Source organism: Heliangelus exortis, chromosome 2, assembly GCF_036169615.1.
Source record: "Heliangelus exortis chromosome 2, bHelExo1.hap1, whole genome shotgun sequence".
In the NCBI taxonomy this organism is placed as follows: Eukaryota; Metazoa; Chordata; class Aves; order Apodiformes; family Trochilidae; genus Heliangelus; species Heliangelus exortis.
In genome coordinates this window covers 130193742-130217207 of record NC_092423.1, presented here as the reverse complement: position 1 = coordinate 130217207, position 23466 = coordinate 130193742, and the positions used below count along the sequence as shown (strand labels likewise).

Below are 23466 nucleotides of genomic sequence, written 5' to 3'. Positions count from 1 at the left end.
GGGAAGGCATAGAGGTAACGTTGGGATGGTTCTGAAATCAGACATAATTCTGCCATTGCCAGTGCAGTAGGAAGAGAGGGGAGCAGTGACTGCTGCAGCTGTGTGGGCTGTATTCATGAACCACAGGTGGCACAGAGGAACAACAGGCATGGAACTACACAGGCAAATGGAGAAACACCTAAAAAACCCCACATAATCCACTTCAGCAGGCAGCAGTCTTGTGGAAAATTAGTACATTAAGAATACCGGTCACTGCAGTTGTAGTTAGTGAGATTCATTGGGAACAATCACTCACAATTATTCCTGCAGTGTCTTTTAGCCATGAGATTTTAAAGCATCTACCAGAAAAAAAAACCCACCAAAAAAACCCCCCAGCACTAAAAAATCCCAACATTTAAAAGCTTTTGATCACCAAATCAACACTTCCCGCTTGATATAAATACAGCTAAAATTGCATAAGTAAATCCTCAGTTAATTTGTAAACTCAAGTACTCATAAAATGTTACAAATAATATTTCTGTCCAAATTTATTGTGTAATTTTTTACACAGGGTCTGCAGCTCTCAAACAAACACTCTTGCAAACACCCATAGTCATCACTATGCCTCTGTAAGGAGGTGAAATACAGACTGAATGAGTGGCAATAAAGTGGTTGGAAAACTCAAAAGGTTGGGTTTAGCAGTTCAAAATCCATCTGGTTGCAGGTTACTATAACGCTGCTTAATGCATTTATTAACAGCTGGAACCTGTGGATGATACCAAATTGCAGGGCTGTGGTTGATATACTGGAGGGCAGGGTTGGTATTTAGAGGAACCCTGACAGTGAGAGGAATGGGCTGACAGGAGCCTCATGGCAATCAGCAAAGGCAAAAGCCAAGTCCTTCATGTGAGACGAAACAACCCTGTGCAATGGTTCAGTCAGACCAACTGTGCAGAAAACGTCTGTTTAGAAAGGGACCTGGGTCTCCTGGTGGACCTCAAGCTGGATCTGTAGCAGCAATATGCCACTGCTAACTGTGTGCTGGGCTGAAAGAATTAGAATTAGAAAGGAGATAGCCAACAGGTTAAGAGAGGTGATTCTTCTCTATTATTTTGAAGCCAAAGTGGGAGTATTGTGTCCACTCTGGGTTTCCCCAGTTCAAGAACTTACTGACAAACTGGAGCAAGACCAGTAGAAGGTTGCCAGGATCCTGAGGAGTCAGGAGCACATGATACTTGATAAGAAGCAGTCAGAGCTTGGTTTGTCCAGTGTCTGAAGAGGAGGCCAAGGGGAGATGGTTTTGTTCTCCATGACTGAGCAGTGGGAGTCAGATTCTTCTGTGTGGTGCACATGGACAGGAGGAAAGGCAATGGGCAAAACTGCAGCAAGGGAAATTTACCCAGATGTTAAGAAGATGATTTTCAGAGGCTGTGCACAGAAACCATGTTATTTCTACCCCAGCAGACATTCAAAACCTGACTGGACAAGTTCCTGAGCCATCTGATCTCACTGGAGTAACTTTGCATGGGAGGAAGGACAAGATGACTTCCCAAGGTCTCTTCCCACCTAAATGACCTCAATTCTAAGGGGAAGGGCTGCTGAAGGGTAGTTCAGCCCCATGAAAATCTATTGCTTCTAGTATGAAAACTACTGGTTGAAGGGGATGTGAAATGTTTTTCATGCTATCCCACAAGAGCAGTTCCAACTTAGACTAATTTTCATTCTTTTAGTTGGTCAGCACCAAGGCCTTTCTAGGTTTTGTCTGGTTTGGGTTTTGTTTCACTAAAAGGACACAGGAAAAGATTTCCCATCCCTGGAAGTTTTTAAGGCCAGGCTGTACACGGCTCTGAGCAACCTGATCTAGTGGGAGGTGTCCAGGCCCATGGCAGGGGGGTTGGAACTAGATGAGCTTAAAGGTCCAGTATGTTGGAATTAACACCTCTGAAATGGGACATACGTCCCAAGACAGATTATAATAATAAATGATAAAGCTTTGCTTTTTTTGTCTCACACAGTAATAATGCATTTGATCTGAGCAGGGACTTCCCACAGAAAGAAAGCAAGAATGAGACTTCTGGCTTTCAGCTCACACCTTGTGACTGTGGCACTTCCATGTGGGGTGGGAGGGGCAGTGGGAACTGCAGTTTTGGAGCAGACTTCTGAGCAACTACAAGATTAAAGTGCTTTCAGTGATAAAGATTGTGGCCTTTATCTTCTTTTCATCATTCAAACGCTGCAAAGGTCTGTCCTAAATACCACATCAAATCGTTATTGCCTGCTTTTTCAGCACCCCTTTTCCCAGAGATGGTTTGTTACAGCTGAAAAGTGCTCTCATTTGCCTGACAGTGTCCTGGGCATCATCCTGTCAGCCATGCCTGAAGAGGTGAATATGGGGAAAAAATGGCCCTTGTGATTCTTACTGCCTCTCCTTCAGCTGAATCCAGACAGCATTCACATGGAAATTGGATGTTTTATCTTTCCATTTTAATCTTCTATCACAGCCTTGAGCTTTAGGGCAGGCATTGCCTCTTCCTGGGTGATCAGTACTTACCACAGCAAGTTTCTGGCCCCTGGGCACTACTGCAATAGAGTAATACTTTGCCCCAGCCATCCAGATGGGCACAGCCATACTGTAAATAATGGTAATAGCAAAATGGGAAGCAGGAGAAAGTTATTTTTATGCTGCTGGTATTACAGAGCATGTGAAACAGCAAATCCATGCTGTGTGCTAGCTACCAGTGTTATACTCTGTTGTCTTGAATGTTATGAAGGCTTTTATCCAGCCCCCAATTACTTGGTGAATACAGGAAAGGTTACACTGAATAGATTTGATGGGCAAAATTTGACCATCCTGACTTGTGCCTGGCTGCCATTTGGGTGAGTCCCTGTGATGCTTATAGCTGCCTTTTGCCATCACAGGCACATTGGGGAGTTTCCAAGGAAACTAAGAGCACTTGGCTTCCCACAGCTGCCCTGAGAATCCCAGGGAGTCCGACAACGTATTTGCTGTCTTGAATCTGGAAAACAGGGATCCTGGATCCTTGCTTTGATGCCTTGGTCCCACTCTCCTCCCTGGTTCTTTGCTGCCTCAGCCATCCCACTGTCCCCTCACCGTCCCCACCCTCTCCCTGCGGAGGGGGGGACCTCCCTGCTATGCCGAAAGCGAAGTTTTCCTCAGAAAATGCCTCAGTACAGCCCCAGCCAGGATGTGTCTGCAGGGAAAACCACCGCGGCTCTGAACGGGGCCACCGTGTTCGCATCGGTCAAGGAAAGTTTTTAAATAGCTTTAGCACAGGCTGTTTACCGAGCTGGCAAACTCTCAGGCCATAAGAGGGAGCTTTTAAAATGCTCTTCGTGTACAGGAAAGGTTTTTTGTCTTCAAGGGTTCACCGCAGGCACTGTCCCAGCCGCTCAGCTCTGCTTCCCAGGGGCACCATCCCCATCCCTCTGCTCCCCCCTGCTGCTGAGAGCAAAAGATGGGGCAGCCACCCAGCTTCGGAGCCGTTCTTATCTCATGTTGATGCTCTCACTGTACAGGGAGAGTCACGAAAAAAGAAGACACGGTCGCAAAAGCAGCCTGCTTCAGATCTGCCTGGTGTGGCTGGTGGCAGAAAACCTGCTGCCGGGTGCAACCAGAGGGGTGCCATTTGCTTTTCATCACCATAGGATTTTCACTTCCTTTCTTTCCCTTTTAATAAATCTTCAGGTTTAGAAAGACATTGTGTATGAGAGGTCATGCACAGTTTGGCAGGGGGGGGGGGTGTTAGTGAAACTATTAACCTTAATAAATAGTTTTATCTCACCCTGATAAGACCAGTATTTCTGATAAGCCAGTGGCAACAGACGTCACAAGTCCCATAAGCACAATGAAATAACAAGTTTCTTGCATCTTGGAGCCAAGGAACTGGGTCAGTCACCCAACTGCCATGGAAACTTCCATTGAAACACTCAGCTGTGCCAATGTGGTATCTGTCATCAGGAGCTGATGTTACACACAGTTATTCTCTCCTGTGGCCTCATTTCACACCTCTCTTACATCTTCACCAGAGAAAAAATCAGAATGATACAGTGAGGAGCAAGGCAGAGCTTAAGATATTTGAGTTTCTTAATTGTATTTCTGGATTATGTGGTGTTCAGCATTGCAGGAGATGGTCTAACTAAAGGTGTTTAACCTTTAAAATGTCAAAATTTTTCATTTGCAAAACAGCCTTATGATATTCTTTTAAAATTTGTACCTATAAGCAGACATACCTATATAACAATTTGGGGCCCAGCTGTATGGGCCTCTTCTTCTCAAATGTTTAAAATATTACTGACTGGATTATAACATTCTGATAAGATGTTTTGGTTTTGGAAGATGGTTTAGAGTGGTTTTATTTTGAATTCTGTCATTTTTCTTACTGTGCTTTTTCATACTACTCCCTAGAGGAGGAGGTAGATTTGGTCTTTTTAAGAGGACCTCTCAGACTTAAAACTGCTGCAGGTTATATCCTATATGGGGACCCTTTAACAGTGTCCTGGAACATTTATCTACAAAGTCATCAAAGCTCAAATACTTGATGAGTTCCATATAGACAGCCTCTGCTCACATGTTCCAGCATCCATCCAGTACAACTTTCTTGTCCTTCCTGTGCATCAGAAATGGTTTGTAAGGATGAAGGTAACACATCAAACTCCTTCAGTGTACTGCTGCTGCTTCCTGACAAGCTGTGGGCTGAAAGGAGGGACCCCGCAGGCAGTTTCTACTAAGAAGAAAAAACCTAACAATAGCAGTTTTTTTAATGCAGTCTCTTTAATATATAAAGCATGTGCAGAAGTCTGTTTCTTATAGAGCAGAAGAAATCAAGTAGGACTGACAGCATCTTGGAACTGGGAACAAAGACATTATCTTTCAGCCAAAAGTCTGTACTAGGGTGGGGGGATTTTTCCTGCTATGAAGACTTCTGTGTTTATTTGCTCTTAGTTGCAATCTTTTTTTTCTCTCCTGTGTCTGCATATCTTTTACATTCACACAAACCACCACAGATAGCAAAGGAGCCACTCAGCCTTTGTTTTGAGACAGAACCTTTGTTCAAGTGATTTGGTTCCAGAAGGGAGCCTCAGCTTTTCTGTAATGATGGATAGTGGTTATGTCCAGCCCCTAATATTAATTATAATTGTAATAGTTCTGAAGGCCTAAGGACACACACAAGGAAAGGATTGTAGGTCTAATTTTTCATGAGACCAACCCATGCACTCAAAAACTAAATAAATCTTTGAGCAACAAAGATTTTTTAATAGGTCTGAGACAGATGCTGCAGTTTTCATGGTACTGGTTGGAAACAGTCACTTTGAGATCAGCTTAGTTTAATAGAATCATTTCAATAAATGAAGGTAATGATACCCAGGGACCACAGAGAATGTGCTGGCAAGGAGAGAGGTGAAATGCTTGGGGGGGTCCAGTGACAGGTAGGGAGCACCTGAGGCCAGTAGGGATTAATGAAGGATATGTGAAATGTTGCAAATGTCTCTGCTGATCTGCTGATTGTCAGCAGCTAGTAGATGTGAATATATTTGGTAGGTCTTTCTCCAGAAATGGTGAGAAATGTTATCTGATGAGAAGATGGCTTAAAGGTTGTCTTGCAGGGGTCGTCCTGCCCAGCAGTGTCCTGGGCTCTCTTCCTCAGAGATTGCAGCACATCATCACAGCTGGAGTCTCCCCCCCTCAAATTCTGCACTAGAGAAAGTAGTAATAAGAAATCCAAATGACCATCATGAGAATTTTCTTGTGAGTTTAGTATTTTTTCCTGTTGTCTTGTCTTATCTGATAAACTTGTCCGGCCATTCCCAAGTTGTTTGGAGTGTCTTTTCTGACACATTGAAAAACACATTGCTGATTTTCTTCAGGCTGCTTTAGCTATGAGAGGGCATGAGTGTGACTGTGTGTGGGTGTGTTGCAGGCGTGTGCTTATCAAAATCAGATAACACCAGAAAACTAATTACAACTTTTTAACCGCCGTTGCAATTTCTTCTCTGGAAGAGAAGTTTTCACATGAATATTTCTTGCATTAGAGGTGAAATCAGATCCCCGTCCCGCACTTGCTGTGTTTGGAGCATTGCCAAAAAAACCCTTTTAAAAAGACATTCCTACTGGAATATGTCACGGACTATGTTCGCTCCCAGCTCTGACAGGCTTCAGATGGGGAGCTGGAATGCAGACCTCCCAGTTGCACACAGGAGTGGTGGCATTTGGGGGGCTCATGTTGCAATCTAGAGAAAATAAGCATCAAGGCAGAGGCAATATTGCATGAAAATAACAGGGAGAAATGGGCAAATGCCATGTGCTGGGTGCAGGGAGCTCAACAAATCTGCAGCTCTACAAAGTCTCCATTTAACACTATCCAGAGCTCAAGTCTGTGTAATGATTAGCTGGGATTTATACATATTTTTATTGCTTTTAAAGGTGGTATCTCCACAATAGAATGGGAGTGAAAAACAAGGAGAGAAGCATCTGAGCTGAATAAGATGAGACTTAGATCATGGAAAACTCTTCTAGGCAAAGCATTAGATCCAGAGTCCTCTTCATTAATTTTCTCTTTAGCTTATTTCCCTCAGAAGGGACTACAGAGATAATTTTGGTTTAGGATCTTTGTTTCCCAGATTTGTTTTAAACAAGCAGACCCACCCCTCACAGTAAATACTTCTTATGTCCTTTGGTGTTCTGGCAGATTAAACCTGGAATATATTTTAGAGATCATGTGAAAATGATTTTGTTTTCGCCTGCTAACTGTCATGAATATCAACATACTGAGTAGAACAGACTGTGATAATAAAAATGTTGATCTCTGTGGCTGCTGAAAGAGTGACATTAAGTGAATCCCACTCATATTTAATTTGCAAATTGAATTGCACCCATTCAGAGAGGGGAAAAACAGCAATGCTCATATTGATGAGAATTCTGCATTTAAAACCCCTCCTTATTAATGATTCAAAACATACAGTTCCTAGGAGCTTTAAACAAGCTCAGTATTCTGCACACTAATCCATAACCATTATCATATGTAGAGAACAAGAAGTTACTCAGAAACAGATGTTCCCTCTGCCAAACCCATTCATTTAAGGCACATTTTACTTTCCAAGTCCTAGTTAGCAACTTTCTGTGGTGGGCGGATTACATGAAAGGATGGAAAAGCAAGGATTAGTTTGCCTGCAAAGGAGCAACATCTTCATGTTTGTTCCAGAGTCTTTTCCATCTTGCCTTGCAGTGGGTGAGTTATTCCTCTTGGACTTGCTCTCACTGTCCCAGAGGGCACCCAGCTTTATGTTTCCAGGCACTGTGAGGCACTAGGAGATGCCAAACTTGTTCTATTACCAGAAAGCTGTGTCATTAAATGTGCTCTCTGCAGTGCCTGGTAATGAGCCCTGGCATTCACAGATGCCCAGAGAAGGCAATTACCTTGCCATAAGCTAAAGGTGAGCTTTCAGGGAAAGGTACTACACCCACAGCTAAAGGTGGAGAAAGAATCACTGCTCAAAGCATAACTAATTTCAAGGTTAATTCATGTTTCTCAGGGCCTGGTTCAGTCAGGTGTTGAGTATCTCCAAGTCTGGATATTCTACCACCTTTCTGGGCAACCTGTTCCACTGGTTTTTCCCCTAAGTCCAGCTGGGATTTTTCTTGCAGCCACATCTACTCTCCTTTTGCTATGCATGTGGAAGAAGGATGTAACTCAGTCTTTGATGTAACTCCCTGTTAGGTCGGTGTAGGCAGCATGAAGACCCTCCCTTAGCTTTCTCCAGGGCTAAACAAATCCAGTTTTCTCAGTCCCTTCTCCCAAAGTGTGTGCTGCAGCACTGTGGCCATCTCTGTGACACTCTATTGGACTCCCTCCAATATGTCAATGTCTGTCTTTTACTGGGAGCTCCAGACTGGCCACAGTTCTTCAAATGCATCCTCCTGAGTAGCAAACAGAGGAAATCCTTACAGGGATCCTTACAAGGAAAAAGACTCCTGAAATAAAAACCTGACCAGGCTGTGCTGAGCCCTCTGAGAACTCCATCACTGCAATTATTTAAGGGGGGCCTATAAGAAAGATGGGGACAGATTTTTCAGAAGGGCCTGTTGTGATAGGACCAGGGATAGTGGGTTTAAACTAAAACGGGGTAAATGAGTGAAAGAGAGAAAAGAAAGAAGGAAGAAAGCCAAAACCTTCAAAAGAGCAGTCCAAAAGGGCAAGGGAGCAAGCAGCCTAGATGCCCTTAACAAATACTCTACTTAAATCCCAGTTCAAAAAGGAAACAATGTGGTCCAAAAATGGCCATTTCACAGCTCACTAGGGACATAAAAGGTGCTATCACAAGCAATAAATTACTGTTTAGAAAATGTGAAGCTAACTCAGATTAAGAGAATAGGAAAGCCCAAAAAATATGACAGGTCGGCCATATACCAGAAATAAAAACCGATAAAAATGAATGAGAGTTGATTAAGACTGATAGTAAATAGTTCTTTATATTGCAAAGGCAGGAAGCCAACTAGTTTGGTGACAAATATGTAAAAAGACACTTGGGAAACACAAAGAAACAGCAGAAATGCCTGGAGAGTTTAATGTAGCAGTATTTCTTGCTGAAGACATAAGGGAGAGCCCCAAACCTAGAGTGTCCCTGGTAGTGATTCATCTCCATCATTACCCAGAAGTGCTGGACCAGTCTGAACTGAATTCACAGGATGTATCAGTCCAGACAGACAAGCTGGAGGTCAGAAAACAAGCAGGACCAGGCACCATTTATGTGATAGTTCATATGTGAAGCTGCAGAACTGCTGGCCAGGGTGTGTCAGCTGTGGTTACAAATGTCCTCAGTGCCAAAGGAGGGCAGAGCTGCCAGTGCAGCAGGTTAGGGCTCAACAGTGACTTCTCAGCATGGGGAAGAAGTAGCAACAAAAATCCTAGGCATCAGTTCATAGAATCATAGAATAGGCTGGGTTGGAAGGGACCTCAGAGACCAGGAGTTCTGGCAGCCATGAGTAAAGGTGTGTGTCATAGGATGCCCAGGTTTGCAGTCAATAGAAAGCTCATTTGTCTGGTGAAATGCTGAGCTGTTGGTGAAAAACTCCAGTAGAACTTAACAAAACCAAGGGAGAGGGCAAAAGAGTGGCACACGAGCTTTGTTGTACCCAAAGGTAGGGTGATGTCTTGGGTAAAATAAACTAAACCACGTTTACATGGTGCTGAACTCACAACTGGCACCCACCACTTCTGAAGAAACTCCTGGCAGAACCACTGGCAGTCCCTGAAAACCTCAGGTCAGTGTGGTGTGGCAGCCAGAAAGCAAAGAAAATGGTGCCTGTCCTCAGGAAACTACTGAGGAGAAGACAGAAGGAACCATTTTGCTGCTCCAGCTTTGTGCACCCACAGCTGGGTCAGAGTGTGCAGCTCTGATCCCTGCATTTGAAGGTTCCAGGGGGTCAGAGAAGGGCAGCTGAAAGGGCCAAGGGGATCAACTTCCTTTACTAGGACAGACTGGAAAGCCAAGATTGTTCACAATGGAGAAGAGATGGCTGGGGCCCGATCAAGATTTTTTTGTGAACTCGCCTTTCAAATAACAGAGGTGGGTGTGTGGGTGTGAAATCTGGTCACCTGGCCGGCCCTGAGGGAGTAACTTGCTAAAAAGAGAAGCAATTGTTTCCAGGAAGCCAAAGGCTTTGTTGGTGGTGTCAGTAATTCCCCCAACTTGTTGTCGCAGGGATTGTTCCTCTGATCTCATCACACCCTGTGCCCAGAAGGCTCCACAGATGGCTAAATCACAGCCTCTTTTCTACAGGAAGTTCTTTTTGCTCCTTCACTCTTGAGCCAGCCCATGGGTGTGCAGTAGTGTTGGACCTTTTACTTGAGAAGAAGCAGAGGTCCTAGCTAGGATCAGCAACAGGGCTGAGGCATTCCCATCAGAGCCAGGCATTTGCTCCAGTCTCCTGGCCAACTTCTTTTGAGTGTCTTTTGCCATTATGTGGTTTCCAGTTGTGTCCCAAAGTAAAAAAAAATTTATATGTGCCTTTTATGGTCTTTATAGTGTATTTAAAAAGGGAAAAAACCCACCACCTTTATTTTGAGTTTCCTTCCAAACAGACTTTTTGGTTGTATTTGGATTTTTTTGCCTTGTTTTGTTTTACTGGTTAATGTAATCATTCATCCTTCCTGTTTTTGCTGTAGGACTTCTTAGATGGTTCACAGATGCGCACTGGAATTTCTCTCACTGGAAATTAAAAGGTAGCATGCTGAATCCTGAGCACAAATAATCTTCATTTGTAACTTGAGTTATTATTCTTCACAAAAGCAGATGGAAAAGAGATTTCACTAGATCATGCTGCTTTGGTTTCCCTTTTCTCTGGAATTTTTAAAAACTGCCTCCCAATACTTGCGCAAGCCCCAGAATCAAAATAGTTTTTTTTACAATAACATCACAGCTCAGCTGGCAGCCTTCCTCAAAATGAGTCTTTCCTCATCCCATACTTTCTTCAGCCCTTTGCTAAACACAGTGAAACTTTCTAATCAACAAATCCCGTTCTTTTTCTTTTCCTTTATCTCTTCCTGTTTAAAGCAGCTCATTTCCATGTTCAACTATTGATGATGTTTACTGCAAAAATGCAGGCTGAGGTACAGACACATTTCCCTTGTTCTCACTATCAGCTCTTCTTCTCAGGTTCCTCTTCATATCTGTTTCTCAATCTTGTGCTTGAGCTCCTAGATTTAATCTTCTCTCAACTTTCCAGGTCTACACAGAGGAGTTTCTGTCACATCTGCTCCTCATACTGAGCATCTTTGGAAATGCTGAACCTTTTACCTTTCCTAGTTTTGCATCTTTCTGTTTCAGACAGGACATTCATAGAATCATAGAATCATAGAATTAGCTGGGTTGGAAGGGACCTCAGAGATCATCAAGTCCAACCCTTGACCCACCGGTGCGGTTGCTAGACCATGGCACTGAGTGCCACATCCAGTCTCTTTTTAAATGTCTCTAGGGATGGAGAATCCACCACCTCACTGGGCAGTCCATTCCATTGCCTGATCACCCTCTCCGTAAAAAAATTCTTTCTGATATCCAGCCTAAATCTCCCCTGGCACAACTTAAGACTGTGTCCTCTTGTCTTGTTGAAAGTCGTCTGGGAAAAGAGACCAACCCCCACCTGGCTACACCCTCCTTTCAGGGAGTTGTAGAGAGCGACGAGGTCTCCCCTGAGCCTCCTCTTCTTCAGGCTGAACAGCCCCAGCTCCCTCAGCCTCTCTTCATAGGGTCTGTGCTCGAGTCCCTTCACCAGCCTGGTTGCCCTCCTTTGGACCTGTTCCAGGACCTCGATATCCTTCCTGAACTGAGGGGCCCAGAACTGGACACAGGACTCGAGGTGTGGCCTCACTAGGGCTGAGTACAGAGGCAGAATCACTTCCTTGGACCTGCTGGCGACACTGTTCTCTTCCTAGTGCAAAGCCGTGGCCCTCAGGGCCAACAGAAACAACTTGATACCACCTGGCCCAGTAAAATAATATTCTCAACTAGTTCTATGTGTGCGTAGTATGACATATTTTTTTCATAATATGGAGTAAAAAACACCTGGTTGAAATGTGAACTATTCACTAGAGATGGTGGCAGACATTCCCATGCCTGATGTCCCACTGAGTGTCACAGTTAATCACGTTCCTGAAGAGAAGCTGCACGACGATTCAGCAGAGAAAGGTGGCTGAGCACTGGGCATGTCAAACACCTCTGGAACTTGTATCACATTGTTTTCATTAGTTTCTGATCTTGGTAAGCTGGGACTGAGGGAATGCTCTGGGCTTGTTCAAAATGAGAAGGGCTGAATCACAGCAGACTCATAGGAGTGATCGAAGGCAACTGCAAGCAGAAATCTGCATGAGTCATCCTAAAGAAAGAGAAAAGGGTGGGTGTGCTTTGGACTGAAGTACATAGCTCTTCTGAGAGTGTGAACTTCTCAGGACCTTCTCCTTTCCTATTCTGGTATAAATCTGGAGGGAGTCTGCTGATTTCTCCGAATTGCTCTAGATATGGGTGGGCTCTGCTGGTATCATGAGGTCCAGCCCAAGCTCTTACACCTGCCTGGTTTTCACCTCTTGCAGATCTGTATAAGTGGGAGGGCATCACTTCAGAACAAAGGCCCAGGGCTGAGCAGGTACAAAACTGTACCCAGAAACATTTTGGGAGCATGGCCTCAGCATCTTCCACTGTGATCTCCTGGGTGTGTGGAGAAAAGGAGCTTGGGCAGAGACTGGGAGCACAGTGCCTCAGGCAGGAGGTCCATGCCTTGTCCTCATGTTGCCACTTTGCACAGTTATGACTGTCTGACCAGTCATGCTGTTCACTCTCCTACATCTCCCATGCATGCCACTGAAGGCAGGACAGAGGACTAACCTGAGCCAGCTGACTTGACACAGAGATGCACGGATGGTTTTGGTAATTTTTGTGTGTACTGAGGAACTGGCAATGTTACAAAGGGTGTTGGTCAGAATCCCACACATAAGCAGTGTCCCAGCACCCTTGTGTTTTGACAGTATCTTTGGCAAGTACTTGCAAAACTGGTGTCATCTAGGTCACAATAAAAAGCTTCCTGGTAAGTACAGCCACCACCAAGCCTTTGCTTGAAATCCCAGAAGGAAATTAGCTGCCTCATCCTCTACATATCCCATGGCTGTTTCTAGAAGGGTATTTAGTACCCTACCATCCACAAACCAAATAACAGTTCTCATGGCTCATCTCTGGTGGACACTGCTGTCCTTTCCATGTGGTGAGACCACTCCTACATCTCCTTGTCTCAGAATGAGCTGGGTGAGACCACACAGTTTAAGTCATCTCTCAGCTTAATGATTTGGCTCCTGTTAACCCCAGAGGTGAGGGACAGCAGCCTGCTAGAGTATGAGGGCTGAGAGGCCGAGGGATCACTCACACTCTCCCTGCTGCTGGGCACCAGGTGCCATGTTTGGGAGACTCCTTCATCCTGACTCCAAAAGCTTCCCCTGGCCAGGCTTCCACTGAATTTTCCATTCAGGGCATGGGTAATTACAAGGTGTTATGCTTCCACAGCTTGGTCCAAGCAACGATCTCAAAGCTCTTTATAGATGGAAACGAGCACCAACCTCAGCAGGGACCTTCCATGAGGGGGAAGCATCAAAAGCCTCAGCTTGGAGCCATAGTAATGGAGCTGTTTATCTTGGCCCAAGGATGCACCACTGTGCCTCCCATCAGTGACAGGACACCCTCAGCTACAGAGGCAGAAAGAGCAGAGGACACTCAGCATGCTGGCAGAATGGGCTCCCAACCTGGCAGGGAGAAAACCAAGGGCAAAACCCAGGCAGCCTGTCAAAAGCATCCCACAGGTTACACTCCCACAATCCACAGGAAACCCTCAGCACCTGTGGATACCTGTCCCTTTGCTAGCAGGGGGCAGGCAGCAGCAACAGCCTGTCCTGTCTTCCTCCCCTGCCTGCTCCCATAGCTCACCTCCCTCTGCCTGGCTTTATCTTCCCTGGTTTGTTGTTTTTGCTTCTCTTTCTGTTTGTCACAGGAAGAGTGCCAGTTCCACCATAAACTCTGTGTTCCCCTGTGGTGAGTTTTCTCCACTTTCAAAGGAATGAATTTAGGCTAGTATTTAAAAAAAATATTCTAATTCTGGCATGTGAAACCATCGTCTTGACAACTACTTTCTGTGGCTAAGCATTAAAATGTTTATTCAGGCTGGACCGAGGTCTATTTCAAGTCAAATCCTCAGAGTCAGACATTCCTGCATTCTACATGGACATTCCCTCCAGCTGACTGTGACAGGACAAAGATGGCTGTAGCTGTCCAGGGAATGGAAAGGTCCTCCCTGCTCATGCATCACCTCTTAGTTTATGAGAAGTGATCCACAGTGACAGTGGGGTGGCTCTGTACATAAAAATCATTGCTGCTCTGTACATCAATGTGTGCCCAGCACTTCTAGGAAGCTATGAGGTGGGCATTTCCCTTTTTAATGCTCTCCAATGCCCAGTAAAAATATATATGGTAAAATATATGAACCAACTACTTCCATATAAGCATTGGCTTTACCTGCATGTGCCCATCAATCTTCAGCAGCAGAAAAATACCTTCTGGAAACTTTTTCCATCTCTAGTTTCTCTGTATCTCGTTGTGAATATGTGATGTATGATGTGGTATGAGAGCTGTTTTCTTCCTGTTCTTTTTGGGTTTTTTAACCACATTTTTTGATATCTTCCATAAGGTTTCTCCTAATGATCTTACAGAATGAATACTCTTTTGGGTCTTATAGCATGAATCTTCCCAGACTAGTCCAAGAAATGTAACCAGGTGAACAAAGAGAAGTACAATTAGATATTCCTGCACTTTCTATACACATAAGGGTCCAGTAGGTGTGTAATAATAGCAGGCTTCATATAAATATGATAAATGCAAGCCCAGAGGATATTCTCTGCAGAGAGACATGGCAACAGCAGATGAAGTGATATTTATGGGGGTGATGTGTTTGTTGTGCCTTCTTGTTTTGGAGTGTGTTATTACTAACTTGGAAAGCTGACAAATACAAAGAAATTATCACACTTCATTAAAAACTGAGATTTTTTTTTAAAGTTGATAAATAATGAATTCTTTGTCTTCCACTTTTTACCCCTCACATTCTGCTCTGGGATATATTTCAAACTTTAAAAAAAAAGTATTGTTGAGATTCCTGTATAATCAAAACAGGACTTGAAAAGACACCATTTGTCATGAGCCACACACTGAAGCTGTGAGAGCTGGCAGCAGTGACAGTATTACAGTGAAGAATAACATTTTTTTCCAGATTGGATAAACACCATTTGTCACTTCATAAACTTTAGGATTTGAAAATGGAACTACAACTATTTCCTTTCCTCCTCCAGATGCAGATGATGTTGCTTCATTTTCTGATATTGCAAGTATTAGTAGACATCATCAAATTAGATTTAAAGCCTCCTTTCTTTCAGCTCCCCTACCTTATTATCCAGTTTTGACACTGTTTTCTTGAGAATTGAAGTAGAAGCCATCCAAGTGCTTTATTGCTGATTGGGTCTATTACTCCAGGCTCAAAGCATGCTGAAATAGAAAAGAAAGATCCAAAAAGAATTACTGAGGAGTGTGTGGGAATACTTGAAGTTCTAGCCATACTGGAAAAATCTGGTATTTGTTATGGCAGCATGTTTCATAATTGCAGGTCCAGGGTCTATGTGACAGAGGTAAATCTGTAACTAAATTGGGTGCCTGGGAAGATTTTTGTTGTGACAGTTGCACTCTGTATAGAAATGTCAATAAAGCTGTTAGCGATTCATTCCATATGTCAGTGAACTGGAGAGGAGGGATGTGACCGTGTCCATGGGTGCAGCTGGGAATGTTTACTGCAGCACTGAGGAGCAGAGGAAACCTAGAAAGGATCCCAGCTGGGATTGCCAAATATTCACAGTGCAATAATCTGGTGTGCATCACCCAGGAACGCTGTGGGAGTCCTGGATGCATAAGGATTTCAAGCACCTTTGAAAATCCTTGAGCCAAAAGAAGTGTGCTGCTAAATGGAACAGAACTGCAGGGTGCTGAATAGATGGTTGCTTTTTTCAGCAAAGTTAAAAAGGGATTTTTAATGACTACAGATAAATAGGATCCAGGTAATGCCTCTTGCTGCTGAGATGATGGAACAGGGTGTCTCCGAAGGGACACAGGGGAAAATCAGCCAAACAAACAGCCAGCTGCACTTGCTGTATTTCTCATGTCTTTCCAAAATCTCTCTCCTGCTCTTCTGTGCCTGGCTCTGATCCACAGGGGCATCTCCATTCTCCCCAGGCTGTGGGGCTTCTCAGTTTACCTTCCTGAGTGACTGTCAGAGCTCTGCTTGCTGGTATGCTCTGCTCCTGCCTGGGCTTTGGGCACTGAGAAATCATAATCTTTCCAACCATTTTTGCTTCTTTGTTTGTTTTTATTGGTCTTGATATTGTTGGGGTTTTTTCCCCCAAGCAGTGCCCTTCAAATGATGAGAGGCATCCTGGATGTGGATGGCCAGGCCAGAAGCCTCTACCCCTAAAGCTAAAGAAAAGGTACTTTCCTTTGGAGAGTCATCATGAGAGATACAGAGGTTCCCTCTGCCCACCCTTGCCCTCACACTGGTAAAAGGCAGTGTCTGTGTTTGGGGGGAGAAATGCTTTGTTTGGGGCTGCTTACCCCCTGCCCTCCATCATGGAGACTCCTTCAGGGGTCCCGAGTTGGTGTCTGTGTTCACCTCTGTGTCCATAGTCCAGGGAAGAACAGCACAACCTGAGTGCCAAAAGCTCAGCTGAGATGTTCTCAGTCAGTTCTGGTTCTTGAGAGAACCACACCCTGGAGCCAGAACTAGGAAGGAAGCAACAATCTCGTTTGGGGATGGAAATCATACACCAGGTACAAAAAGATGAGATGAAAAATTATTAGAAGCTGCAAAGTGACATAACCCAAAAAACAAAAGTGAAAACTGAAGTGCCTCAGATTAATTTTGAGCACTGTAATGGTCTTTCCCTACATCATTTCCCACTGTGCCTTCACCAAGAGCCCAGCACACTGGGGTGGGTCACGAATGAAAGCAGCACTGTGCCCAAGCTTCACCCCACAGTTCAAGGCTTGGTTCCCTGACCCACGGGTGGCCCCAACCTCACCCTCTGCTCCTACAGTAGCAGTGTCCTGAGGCAAGGACATAAACATCCCCATAAAACCCATAAACATCCCATTTCCAGCAATAGTGGGGTAGAAGGATGTGCCTTTCAGCCTACTCTGTTTCCAAAACAACTTATTTATAAGCTTGAAACATTTTTTGTAATCTTCAACCCGGGAACTTGGCATCTCTGTGATCTTTGATCCTCTGACATTTTCTTTAGTTACCTGCAGCTTCCAACCTGAGGAGGATGGAAGTTTCATACCAGTGCCCCTCCATTTAAGCACATGCCTGTCTTGTGGTTGAGTCAGCCCCGGGTGAGATGATTTGCAAAGCAAATAAAGCCTTCCTGATCTGAGCTCACTGTTTTTTTGGCAATGCTGCCTTGCCATGCTGTCTGCCCCCCCCCAGGACTGTCCAATTGCATAAGCGACATGATGCACAAGTGCAGAACCAGCAGAAAAAGCATTTGACTTTTGTGTGTCAAATGTGCTAGAAACAGGTCAGCATGTGGCTGTGAGAGGCACAGAAACCTTTTGCACAGGAGAGAAAAGGAGCATCACAACCCTTTTCATGTCTCTCAGCAAGCAGGCAGCAACATCATCAAAGACAAGAAGAGATTTGGGAAAGTATAATAGCTGAACACAAAAGTGTCCAAAAGTGACAATTGTGGTAGCTTTGGAGACAATTCTCTTTGTGTTGTGCCCGATTTGCCCATCATTTCTCATAATATGAAAAAATTGAAAATAAGGCACAGTCAAAGTGTTCTGGAGAGGTAAATGGCTGTTTCCTTTCCCCAGTGCTCACATCCTGCCTCGGGTCAGCTTTCTCCATTCTGCAGTCAAAGGAGGGGAGGTTTCCATAGGCCTCAAGATGGTTTACACTATATTATTCGGGGCACTTCTGAGTGTGGGAAGAGACAAAGAGATGGGAACAATCCTCCTCTTTTACCTGAAACCTTTTTGCTTGCTCTCCTGCAGTACAAAATCTCCACAGCCATTATCAGCTACCCCCCACTGGCTTTGCTGTGAGCCTGGTTCAGGGAGACCTCAGCTGCTTAACCAAAAAAGTCCAGCAAAGGAAAAACTGAAATGAAGGACTGTGACTAATTAAGATGTTACCTTGTGAGCACATTCAGATGAAAGTTCCTGGGAAGAGAATACAAAATCCTGAGTGAAGTGGCTCTTTTTACCAACCTTAAAGCACAGTACCACATAATAACTCACAGCTGTGCATATTTGATCCTCATCTAACATCAGCTCATGCATTATGTACACCCTTATTACTGGCAGGGAAGTTGGGCAGAAATGATGGTAATGTCTCTTACACCTGGTGGGAGACAAGCATTTTGAATAGCTCACACTTGTTGCTGAGCATGGCCCAGACAGGCAGGGGAGGAAGAGATGGGAGAGCAACTGAGTCTGGAGAAACAGGAACCTTTTGGAAATCAGAATAAAAGGAAGAGGAGGCATGTTTTGGGGTGTTGGCAGGCACTTAGTGGATAGGGGAAAGAAATAAAACTTGCTCACTTTGCTTCTGTGCAGTGCTTGTTTGCAGTGTCCTCAGACTGGCACTTGGTGGCTTATGATAAAGGTAAAGGTTCAGAGTGGGTCCTTGGCCACTGGCCCAGGAGGGAGCTGCTCCCTGGCTCAGAGGCTCCTAGGGCCCTGGCATTCCCCTGAGAGAGGCAGTGAGGCACAACACACCCTGTGGTGCTCAGGCAGCCTCCTGCCATCAGGAGTCTCTGGATTGCTGTCACATAGCTTGGTCGAGGAGGTGGCTGGTGATGGCTTTGGCATGGCTGAATGCCCATGGGGGAATGACTGGACACCACCAATTATGCTCCTGCAGAGCACTCAGATGCTGTTAGCAGCTGAAAACTTTGTTGCCTTTCCAGTGAGGCCAAGAACAAACCCATGACAAGCTGCCTTTTCTGTGCCTGAAACTCATTTTGGCTATTGCAATGCTGTCCCACAAGCAGCCTGGAACAATTTATTTCTGCTGACTTTAAAGAACCACTTCAAAGTCCTTGCTGGACAGCAGGGACAACCTTCCCAGATAGGCTGCCAAACAGAATGGTTTCGCTCTGTTGGTGCCCCACGTTTATCACCAAAAGGATGCTCCAGGACCACATCCAACTGCAGGCAGAAATTGGCAGAAAACTAGCACACAAACTCCCATACATCATCTGATCCAAAAACTGGAATACAAACCCGAAGCAGCAGCCCTTCGGTCAACAACATGACCAGACCCACATTGGCTGAAGTCAAATTCTCTGATTAAAAAAGCAGGCCTCCAAGTATTGCTTTTCTGACACATATGGTAGCACCATGCTGGATCATTGCACGTGAGGTGAAGTTTTCCTTTCTCCTGCACTAAACCCTAAGCAGAGGCAGCTTTTCAATTAATCGTGGATTGGACTGTGCAATTGTGTCTGATCCATGAGGGTTAGGAAACAGGAGCTCCACATTGCAAAAGCTGCATGTGCTGGCCTGGCTGCAGAGGAGGAGGGTGAAGAAGGAGTCAGCAGTGCAAAGCCCACATCAGGTCAAGTTCCTGTATATATGGGGGATTTAGACTCCAGTATGCTACCAGCTGCAGCCACCCAAAGCAGCTCAAGGACAAGCAAAACCTCTGTGGAAGAAGGTCACAGGAAGAAAAACAGTCCAGAGCTGTAGAAAAGCACCCAGCCCATTTGGAGGACCTCTGAGAAGTGGCCCCCAGGGGAGGCATAGCTGCCAGAGTACATAATTGCCAAGGGTTTTAAAGGGAAAACCCACAGCACAGCGTGACTCTTGGCGTTGTCCAGATCAAAGCAGCTTCGTGGCTTAAAAAATGTGTCATCAGAGGGAGGGAAAAAAAATTAATGGGAACCTCCTCCTGATGAGCCTAGCAGTAGGTAAGGGATAACCTGCTTGGTACAGACACCCTGTATGAGATTTGTATAACCTTCACTGACAGCCTGGCAAATTGCCAGCAGGCTTGAGGAAAGAGAGTACAGCATGGCCCAGACCAAACCAAGCTCATGTGCATAGGCTAGGTTTGAAGGCTACACCACATCACAGCTGGTTCAGGTTGCTTCCCCCTTCCAGGGCACCTGGACAATTTTGCCTGGTCTTCTTACATCTTCTCTAGTGTCTTATGGTGATTTAGGGAAATGTAAGGAGACACAGCCTCAGCTTTCTGTGAGCTTCCCTTGCAAAGTAGCCTCACACAGGGCAGCTGTACAAAAATAAATTCCTCATATTCCAACCCTCCCTCCCCAAGTTTTTATGTGCAGCAGTGAGGTACAGATCCACCTCAGTGTTTGCTGCTTGGAGACAACCCCACACTTGAGACCCTTATCTGACTCACTTGATTTGCCCTGACCCCACCAGGTGACTGATGTAAGTGGCAGGACAGGCTGGGCACAGGGGAATTCATTCGTTAGCACATTCCATCCATCCAATTGTCCACAGGTGCTTAATGAGACCCAGGAAGGCAGCCATGAGCCTGGGCAGCTCAGGCCTCATCCCTAATTGCTTCTTATGCAGCAAGTTACAATCATATGAGAGCTACAGCCATTAAAAATATTGCCTCACCAGTAGCACAAGCAGGAGGAGAGAGCTCTCCGACACCATTTTAGTTCAAACCACCTCAGGATCCATATGTGTTATGAGAATCACCATTCATTCATGAGCTAAACCCCAAAGGCCTTGCTCAGTGTCTTTTTCTGAAATAGAACTGGAAGTGGAAGCCATGTGGAAGCCTTACCTGTCTGAACACTTTGAGACCAGGTATCCTGCCTATCTCAGCAGGTATCTAGCACCACAAAAGCCTCCCTTGCTTTGAAAAGCAGAGAAGAGAGGGGGGTTGTCTCCTCTGAAGAATTCACATTTTTATCTTTCAGATTTTGCCACTTTTTGAAGCGAACAAATTCCAGAGTTGTTGTGAATCTTTTTAGAAATCTCAGGCAGCAGACAACTCTTGGATATTTACTGCTGAGACCTGAGAGGAGCCATGGCAGGGGAGCTTCTGAGGAGCTCATGCAACGGCAGGCACTGACAGGGGGTACATTTCCTGACCCTACTGGCAGGATTGAGAGACATCTGGGAGCAAACAGGCATGTGATTCCTTGCATTAAAACAGACAATCAAGTACAATGCTGTATAGTACTGTTGGTGTTCTGGCAATGCCTGCTGAACACAAAGAAAGTGAGGGGTCCTGTAGCATTCAGCACAGGCACTCAGCCCAGTAATAGGCTGGTTCCCTTATCACTTCTTACAGAACATGGCAAGAGGTCACAAAGATGTCTCTTCTGTTCTGTATTATCATTAAGGCTGAGGCTTGCTCAAGGACTCTCTGTCCTCTCATCCCTGACAGGCTGAGGTCAAATGAAAACACAAATCTCACTGATAAGGTTGTCAAAACATGCCAATTGAATGTCAGATATGATTAATATGGAAGATAATAGTGATGTGATATGTCATGGGGAGGAGACTGCTAAACCAGTTGTAAAAATGGAGAATAAGTCAAGGGAAGCAGCAGAGAGATGCCTGAGTAAAGAGGTTTACACTGCAGAGCAAAAGTCAAATCTGGGTGCTGGTGTAGGAAACTTGACTAGGAGCACACTGGTCACTATGGGAGGGCTTGGAAGATTTACAGGAAAGTCACCTTCTTATTACATCCAAATGGTTTTGAGGTAACTTCCAGAGACTCCTGTGATTTCATAGCATTAATGTGTTGCATCACATTCCCTGGTACACTGATTTTCAGCCTGGACATTTATTGAGCTGAGCTATCTCTGAGTGGTGGAATGTGTCCCCAAAGACTTTGTCCTTTAACACTGTGGTTGTGCAGCAGCCCAGGCATATAGCTGGGAGGAGAGATTCCCACACGTACACCATTTGCAGGATTACAGGGATGACTACAAGGGCCACAGCCTCCCCGTTTCTTATCAGTATCAGCTGCTGTGGCACACATGCTCCAGGTCACCCAGGAATAACCATATGGCTCCTGTCACTCAGATTATGGTTGTTTTCAACCCTACACATGTTTGCACAAAAAAGGTTTGGAGGCTGATGGGGAGGAGGAAGGGAAAGGCTGGGCACAGAGTACTGTACTGCTCTAACAAAGAGAGCAGGTGAAAAGCAGGACAGGTTTTACAATAACCTTTCAGCCATCCCAAAGCAGAGCTGAGAGGTGATACAGTAGGGATGGAAAGCACATTGCCTGTACCTGAGAAGAAGGCAAGGCACACAGAAGAGCTCTTGCTTCCCCAGCTCATGATTTCTTCCTTACCCTGCTTCTGAGACAGTGGCTCCACATGATGCATCAGGCACACAACAGTGCACTTCACCCCAATCTCACCCTCATTTGTTATTGTTCCAGTTACTGTGAAAGAGTAGGAGAGAGCAGACCTGGCAGCTCAGTCTGGCACACTCTTGGGCCCCACTCTGGCCACAGGTATGCCCTGTCCCAGGCATTGGCTTGGTGTGTGTTCTACCTTTCACCCTCTGTCCCCAGACCTGTGGCTCTGCACTGTGCCTGTGCCACCACCTCGGGTGACCTGAGGAGGAAGCAGCACAGAAAGCAAGGGCTTTGCACCCGTGAGAGGGTGTTTCTATGCAAACTGTGAGCATCCCCAGTTGTGCTGGCACACAACACCAGCACAAATGCACACAGCTGTAACCTGCACACAACAGAATGCCAGACAAACCTAAGTTGATGGTGTGTGTCAGGGCCATGGCAAGGGAGCAAGTTTCGAGCCACCAATAGCAGAAATTTGGGTTAATCTTCTGTGCCAGCTAAGTTTCCATTTTAATTGAAAGCTTTCTCTCATCTATCTGCCTTCCTACCCTATACCAAACCTGCTTTTACCTACTTGCAGATTTTTGCCAGCGAATCAGATGAAAAAAGCATTTTTCTTACACTGTCATAAAGCCCCATTCTGGGGCAACTGCATGAGTGGAATTTTCCAGGTGGTTGTGATAAGCAGCTCATGTGTAAAGAAAAATAAACACTATGGCTTTTAGATGCTACTCGAATTGCCCTAGATTATTTCCATAGCACCTGTACAGACCCCTAACCAAAGTTTCTGGCTGCTCCCAAGTGAAACAGCTCATTTGATACTATCAAGACCACCAGATGCTGAGCAGAGAATTTTGAAAGTGTCAGCAAACAATACTGGAGTTGTTGGGATATGTAAAAGTGTCTCAAGCAGATGTAGCCAGCTAAAGTACATAAAAGGGAATAGCAATTAATTCACAGTGATCCACATCACTGATTTAATGCACTCAAGCTGGAGAAGCGGGTGACTAAAAGTCATCATCTTGGCTTGCTCCTGAAGCCCAGGTAACAGATGTTACCTGGTGTGAACCTGAGGTGTTCCTTACCAGCTGTGGTAGAAAAAAAAATGTGCAATGATTTACTGCAGTGGCTGTGGGATCAGATAACTCCAGTTTGAGTGGTTATTTTCTCTTAACCATTGACAAATGAAATTAAGTGCCCTGCCTCTATGTAAGTAGAAAAAAGTGCACTTTCAAGTCAGCTGTTTCCCTCCTATTGTTTTCATTAACTCACCTTAATTTTCAAATTTAACTGAAGAATTTCTAATTGGTCGTATAAGTCCCTCTTCCTGAAGTCAGAATTTCACATATTCCGTGGTCCACTCCTTCTCTTCTTAAAGCCAATTGGAGTTTTGCTGATGGTCAATGTGAGAACTTGCTCCAGTGCAGGCCCTGATCATGAAATAAAGTAAGTACCAGAAAGGTGAAGACATGTATATGGGAAAACTGTGTACTTCCCTCCACACCTCTGTTTTAGCAAAAGCATACTGCTTATGA

The 23466-nt window shown here is 45.0% G+C and overlaps 1 long non-coding RNA gene across 1 annotated transcript; it reads right to left on the bottom strand.

The window, feature by feature from the left end:
• Nucleotides 1-398: 398 nt before the first annotated feature.
• LOC139793421 (uncharacterized) lies at nucleotides 399-16344 on the bottom strand. Its single transcript, XR_011724602.1, has 3 exons — nucleotides 16180-16344; nucleotides 14967-15066; nucleotides 399-5695 (listed from the first exon to the last, which is right to left on the bottom strand). It is a non-coding gene; the product is annotated as an uncharacterized lncRNA (long non-coding RNA).
• Between the last annotated feature and the right edge of the window lie 7122 nt (nucleotides 16345-23466).